We start from the raw sequence: 7047 nt of genomic DNA on the forward strand, positions 1-7047 counted from the left end.
TTGGGCTTGTGTTTAAGCCACTTTTTGACCATGTCATCTACAAAATCAAACTTGCAATCCCTTAGCTTCTGCAACTTGACACCCTATGACCCGTGGAAGGAACATACCTTTGAGTGTCTTTGACCAGTTTTGCCTCCCTGCATTGAGCATAGGATTGTTCCAATCCCAGGAACTAGATCATCTGCTTCACCAAAACTCATTCTTTCTACTGTATTATAGCATTCTTTTATTCTTTTTCCAGCTTAAATAAAAAGACAAAAAAAATTATATATTCCAAAAAGAGGAGGATCGGGACAATATTTCCATTTATTGTTGGCAGCTAGAGTCAGTCGTGTCGCCCTTAAACAAAGCACTCAAAAGAAAGTCTCTCCTCCATTTAGGCGGGATTTAGTTTGACTTAGGTACGCCTTAACCTTGTTATGGAGTCAGTTCTCCTCCGATTGGTTATCTCTTCCAATCATATGGAGAGTTCATTTGTGCCTCCTGCATGACGAACTTATACAGAGTCATCATATGCTACCACATGGTCATCATTGATTCATGCTTTTGTTCAAGGGAAGTTAGCCTGAGTCAGCCTCTCTACGGTGTCTCTTGACTCATTTTTCAATCGGCCATCCCTGGTTGTCAGTGTCTTGTCCATCATCACATCAGTTATGTTGGTCCTTTACTCATGCTAGTTTGAGAAGGTATCCATTGACTTCTTGTTGGTGGGTCTTATCCTTATCAATGACGACATCTTACTCTGAAGGCAGGTCTAGAGCTGCACCCTAGCCCTCTTTTCATTATTGATAGGTCACCTTGTGCTCAGCATCGATCAGTATCATGGGTCTTTGACTGAGTGATTTCCCTTATGTTCAACATTAGTTTACATTATCACACATTGGGATTCATGCAGTACCTTGGTTTCCATTTCACCCTATAGGTGGATACCTCACCTCTGTGTCATCTTTCATTATTGGTTGGTTCAGAGGGTTTCTGTCGTGTGCTAGCCACATCTTGTGTACACCAGAAACGTGCTTCAATCAGGTTACTACATCTTTTTCGTTCAATTCCTTCCACATTATTGGCCTGCGGGTTACACTCGTGCTAGATTGATGAAGGATGCCCTAATGCCTTCCTTCTAGTGGATCTTTCCAAATCGACTATAACTCATTGCTTTGGGGCAAAGGTCTAGAGTCCATTTGGTAGTACCTTGGGGTTTGCAATCATTAGTGGCAGATCCTTCGCTATCGACAGTAGGAAACCATTATTGTCTCCTGATCGATAGATTCTTCTAGGTGTTCAAATTCAGATCATTTATTCACACTTGTTAGATTGTATTGGGGTACCTTGAATCTCATTATCATCATCGGTGAGTAGTCTCACATTTGTTAATGGTATACATCAATGACTGGTAATCAAACGATTTCTCACATGTTCAACTTCATCTCATTCATTCCCATTGTGTAGAAATGTACCACGGTGGTCGATGAAGACCTCGGGTTACATCAACATTCATTGGTTCACTTGACAGTTGCTCCTGTGGCTGCTAGTTGATACCATTCCACCTTATATGTTGCAGTCATTCATGGCGACATTCTATATGCTGGCACTTGAGTTTGCAGTGTAGTACCATCTTATTCCATCATGTTCGTTTGGTACTATTGGGATCAATCTTTGATATCAGTGATCAGCTTCATCCTTCAGCATCATTGACATTCTTATATGTGATATTCAGACATGTACTTGTTTGATCATGGTCAGTTGATCCATTATGTATTTCTAGTCTTCTATACTTGTATACTTAGTGGATCAGCTTATACTTGAGATGCGGACATGCTTTACTTTCTCTGAGCAAGGGTATGCCCACCTCAGACAGTGTTTCTTTCTGATCTCCTTTTTGTGGCTTAGCAGGCTGAAATCTGGTGAAGTCCTTCTCAGTTTTTAACTAGTTTCTTTTCCATGTACTTAATACATTTTGGCCATCATTTACCCCTTTTGACCTCATATATTACGGGGCATCTGTTATAGCTCCAAATCTCACCCTTGATATTTCTGATGCTGCACTTATGGCCTAGGGCAACCCCTCCTTCCACACATGGTCCAAATACTTCAAAAACAATGTTTTACTCCCTGTACGTGACATTTCCCTGAGCTAAACACGTGTGTACGCGGGTCAGTGTATACCCAACCCTCATATATGTCTTAAAACGCTTAAAAAAATTAAATCTCTTTAATTTCGGGCGGAGATCACGGGTTTTACCTATTGATTACCTATTAGTGCCCATGGGCCAACTGTTCCCAACGAATTCCCAACTAAAAAACTACTTTGGGAGAAGTATAAAAAGGCTTCAATGGGAAGGCCTTAGGGGGGAGAGAAGAGAGAGAATTACTCTGCTGAGATTGTCCCTGATCAGGTCTAAAGATCCTTGTGCTTCCAGCACTTCCCCCACTACAGGAAACCCTTGTTTCCTTGAGTTATGATGTCATTTCACTAGTTGAAATATCTTTGTGTGAGTCATGGAAGGAGCCTTTTGAAGACTTGGGAGTGGACGATCCGAAGGACGGTTTTGCTTAGAGCCAGCAAGAGGAATATTCAGGTGATATCATTCCTTACTTTGTTTTAGTTATCTGCAATAAAGAAATATTTGTCTTGTTCCCGAAAATCAATCTTCTTTATGCATATGATGTTATCGTTATGGTTTAGATATGAATAATTGTTTCAATTGTATAACTAACCATCTTTCAATATGTTATGAAGTGGATTTCTATATGATACTTGGTCCATATATTGAGATGCTTCTTTGAATTGGTTGTTTTGTAGGTTCAAGGATCGAGAGGAACTCTAAGAGAGTTTGAACCCTGGTTGGATCTACCCAAACGAAGGACCCCCAGGTGCACTTCTATTTGCGTAGTTTTCTTGTTTAAGTATCATGGCTGTGTGGAATGCTTGTTTTTTTACTGTAGATAACCCCTGCTCTGCTAAGGTGTTGACACAAAACCCTAGGGGACTTTATCCCTCAACAATAATAAAGATCATTCAACTGCAATAAGAAGTGAAATCGTTCAACAATAACCATTTTGGATAAATAGTTAGCCAAAATGATTGTGAAAGATATATCACACATAAATCATTCATGTATTCAGAATAAAGTCAAAGCCAACATCATACAAAAGTGCAATAATGCTAATTGTAATTCAAACTTTCACACATAAAACAATTGAAAGAAGAATTATTGCCTGATACATAAATAAAACAAGATCGTAAGATAAAAGTACCATATATGACGAGTCCTGTTCATGTGCTTCAGAAATATTGACCTAATTCCAATCAATCCAACATATTCTAAGAATACAAAAGTGCATTTCATTAGAGCATGCTAGACATTTAAGAGAAAATATATCATGTTCCATTCATTCCATTAGAACCTCCTCAAAGGTACAGAAGTGCATGTTTTGAAGAATGTTTTTGATAAAAATTTTGGACCCCTCTCTAAATGCATGAGAGGAGTTTAAATACTAAACTATAGGTCCTAAAATAGATTATTACAAAAATAGTTGAGGAGGTTTAAACGACCTGCCTGAGATTATCCAGAAATAAAACTAAAATAAAAATAGAACTAAGTGACTAACTCCTTTGCATTCGATCTTTGAGATAGTAAATATCTATCATAGGCTTGAGCTGTGTTATTTGGATGATTGCATATTTCAACTGCCCAGCAAATATGGCATCTGTCAGCGCTGGCACCATTTTTTGTGTGGAGGTAGTTAGGAATCACAAGGTCATCCACTGACAGTATGGTTTTACCAAGAACTGCTAGTATGCTTCCCAGTTTATCTTTCCCATTTGTCTGATTACCTCCTCCTTTTCTTTTGCAGCCTGCCTCCATTGCTACTCTAAATGTTTGGCATTTCGAAGAAATCCTGGTATAGACTCTCCAACCAAGTTGGCTCCATGTAGATTTTCGGTGATGGCTTCTATAATGTTGTTTTTTGCTGCTGCCATGACCGTTGTTTCCCTTTCTGCATGCTTGAGCTATGAATCCAAATCTATGAACAAGATTTCTTTATGCGATTCCTCCAGCTTTGGAAAATCAGCTTTTCACCCATCTTCCGATTCTTTCCAGGTGATAAAGTCAGAAACCCTTTTATGGATTTCGTCATACTCAATTCTCATGTCGACAACTTGGCTTGTTAGTTTATCACTGATCTTGCAATAAGGACTTATTTGCGAGATTTTCTGGCATAGAACTTCCTTTTGCTGCATTAGTTGGGAGTTAAGACTGAGTGCTTCCTTTATGAACTCATCGATTTACGGATTGTCTTTATACTTAACTGTCATGGCTTATATCTGCACATCTTTTTCAGCTAGGCTGGCTTGATTTTGTATTTGCATCTGTTCAAATTCCTGCTTGAGCTAGGCTACTTGTAATTCTACTTGTTGATTGGATTTCTCCTAAGCTAATTGTTGTTCCAATAGCAAAATATTTTGTTCCTTTTCTCTAAGCAACATTTGGACCTCTATTGCTTTGTCAATAGTTGTTGTAGAATAGGCCCCTATATATTGCGACAATCTTGTGAGGTTTTCAGATGGGTCCATGGGCGCGTCTTTCCATACAATGTCCATTGGTTCATTATCAGGAGTCGTAATAGCTGAAACATCTAGCTTCCTCTTCTTCCTCTGTCTCTTAACGACAACTTTGTGGGCAAGAAAATAAAACACATCTAATGGAGGAATTTTCTCAATTTTCAAAATAATTTCTGAAGTGGGGGTGGAAAGAATGAGCTCAACATCCTGAGTGACTACAGTTTTTTCCACTGTTATTTCTTTAGTTGACTTATGCTATGGAGTTTGTATCTTAGATGCTTGCTCATCTATATGAATCTTCTTGTTGAAATGCTTCCATTCCTTTTCCAAATCAATAATTGGGGGTTTTGCTGACTGAGTGGAAGTAGAGTGAATTTCTTCCTATTTCTTTGCTGAGGTTTGCTCGGTTCTTTCTTCTGTCATTTTGACCATGTCTCTTTCGGACTCTTTATTTTTATTGCCTCCCCCATTTTGAGACTCTTTCTCTGAGTGCTCTGGCTCATGAGTAGATCTCTCCTAGGTCTCTGCTTCAGAATTCTCTATGGAGATTTCTTTGGAACCATCCTCCAAGCTTACACTGGGAGTTGGCTCCCTTATTTGTTCAATATGTAGTAGGTCCAATGGGACCTTCAATAATCTCCTCTTTCTGTACACATGGAAGGATTCAACATCATTTGGGGAAAAAAGTAGTGATGCCATATGTGTCACTCTGCAAATGTTTCTTTTGTAGGAAGAGGTCATCAAAGGCATCTTCCTCATGGGTGAACGATTTCACTTTCACCAGAGTAGTGAAGTACTTAACAGTGCCATTTGGGTCATACTACCTTCCTGGGAATGTAGCTAATTTCATAGATTTCATAATCCATGCCTCTTTGCATGCATGTCAAAAATCATGTAGTGCGAATGCACCACATTGCAATGGAAATGTAGGCCAAATGGCCTTCTTCTGTTCTTTCAACCCTTTGCTCAACCCACCTTCCCCTGCCATTTGGTAGGTTATCTCCCTAGCCGTTAACTTGTCGGGGACATAGTATGGGAGGACATGTGGTGAAGCAATGCTCCCAAATACTCTGATATAGGTAAATGTATCCTCTCCAAATCATCTGGCTAGAGGCAAAATATCCACTTCAACTTCTTTGGAAAACCTAGGGGCGGTTGTGCTGTAGAATTCTTTATGGATGGGCATCATAACTCCTTGAAATATCTTGTAAAAATGGGGGTGAAACTGAGACCCCCACAAACTCTTATGGTACACATCAATAGGAAGCAGGTCTTGCACAGTCCACTTCCATCCCATAATAGGAAATTTAGAGCTAAAATAGATTGTGTCCATTACAAAGGCACTCATGAAAAATGGGGGATAAACTCTTAAAGAGGGATTCCTCTTTCTCCTATACTCCATAATGGCTTTCGCCAAATTATCAGACAAAATTTGAGCCCAATTAATTATTGTTGCATTCACAATTGATTCTATTAATGGCAGCCACTCCGGGGAAAATTTGGTACTATTAGGCTTACTGAAAAATCTACATAACATGGCTACTGCAAGATTATAAGGGGGAGAGATAGATGTCGTAGAATACATACCTGTCTTATCCTGTTTGATCTTGCTTTCGTTTTATGTCTGGGTCCGCATAACGTCTGCTAGGTCTTCATTCTCCTTAGCAAATTTCTCGAGGAACTTTTTATTGTAGAGCTTCTATGGCTCTAGTAGATTGTACATAAGCCGTAGGCTATCTGTTGAAAAATATCCCAGAACCTCCCTCTTGCTATTCTTGAACTCTCTGTCCGAGACGTCGACTACATCAATTATCCACTTGACCATATCTGTGTATGGGATTATCTTCGGCCTTGTGGTGTAGAAATGAGCATGTTGTCTCAAAGTAAGAAGCGTCAGAGGAAACATGAGCATTGACTATGGCCTTTGCTACTATAGGCCTTGGTTTCTCTTCTTCTAACAAATAATACATGGCTTCACATGTTGAAGTTCCTCTGTCTCTACTGCACGTAGTATCAGAGAATAGAGGGATCATTTCTAATTTTTTGGATGCGGCTGCCTTTCCCTTCTTCACCATTTCTCCTAAAAACTCTTGCTGCAAATTTTTCTTGAAATGGAGCAAAGAAGAAGCTATCAGATAGACACAAGTGAGAAAGAAGATAAGAATGAATGATATAAATAACCTTGAAAAGGTGGCAAGAAAGGAGTTTTAATTAAATGCGGGTGAAAATATATCTTATCACGTCGAGCTGCTTTTCAAACATAAATGCCATTAACCCATGTTAAATGCCCACTAATGATTTGTTATTGCTGCCTTTATTGCTCATTAATGTTCTGCATTGTAAAACAGGAAGAAAACCTCTTAAGGTTATGAGCTTTGATTTGCGAAAATGTTGATTTTGCAATTGCAATGCAACATCGCAAATCGCTTTATCGCGTATTGATTGTGCGCTTTCTTTAAAGTTCCTTAGTTTTCTGCAGG

Source organism: Pinus tabuliformis, chromosome 4_2 (genome assembly GCF_031772625.1).
Source record: "Pinus tabuliformis cultivar Carrire ecotype Pingquan chromosome 4_2, CPIR1, whole genome shotgun sequence".
In the NCBI taxonomy this organism is placed as follows: Eukaryota; Viridiplantae; Streptophyta; class Pinopsida; order Pinales; family Pinaceae; genus Pinus; species Pinus tabuliformis.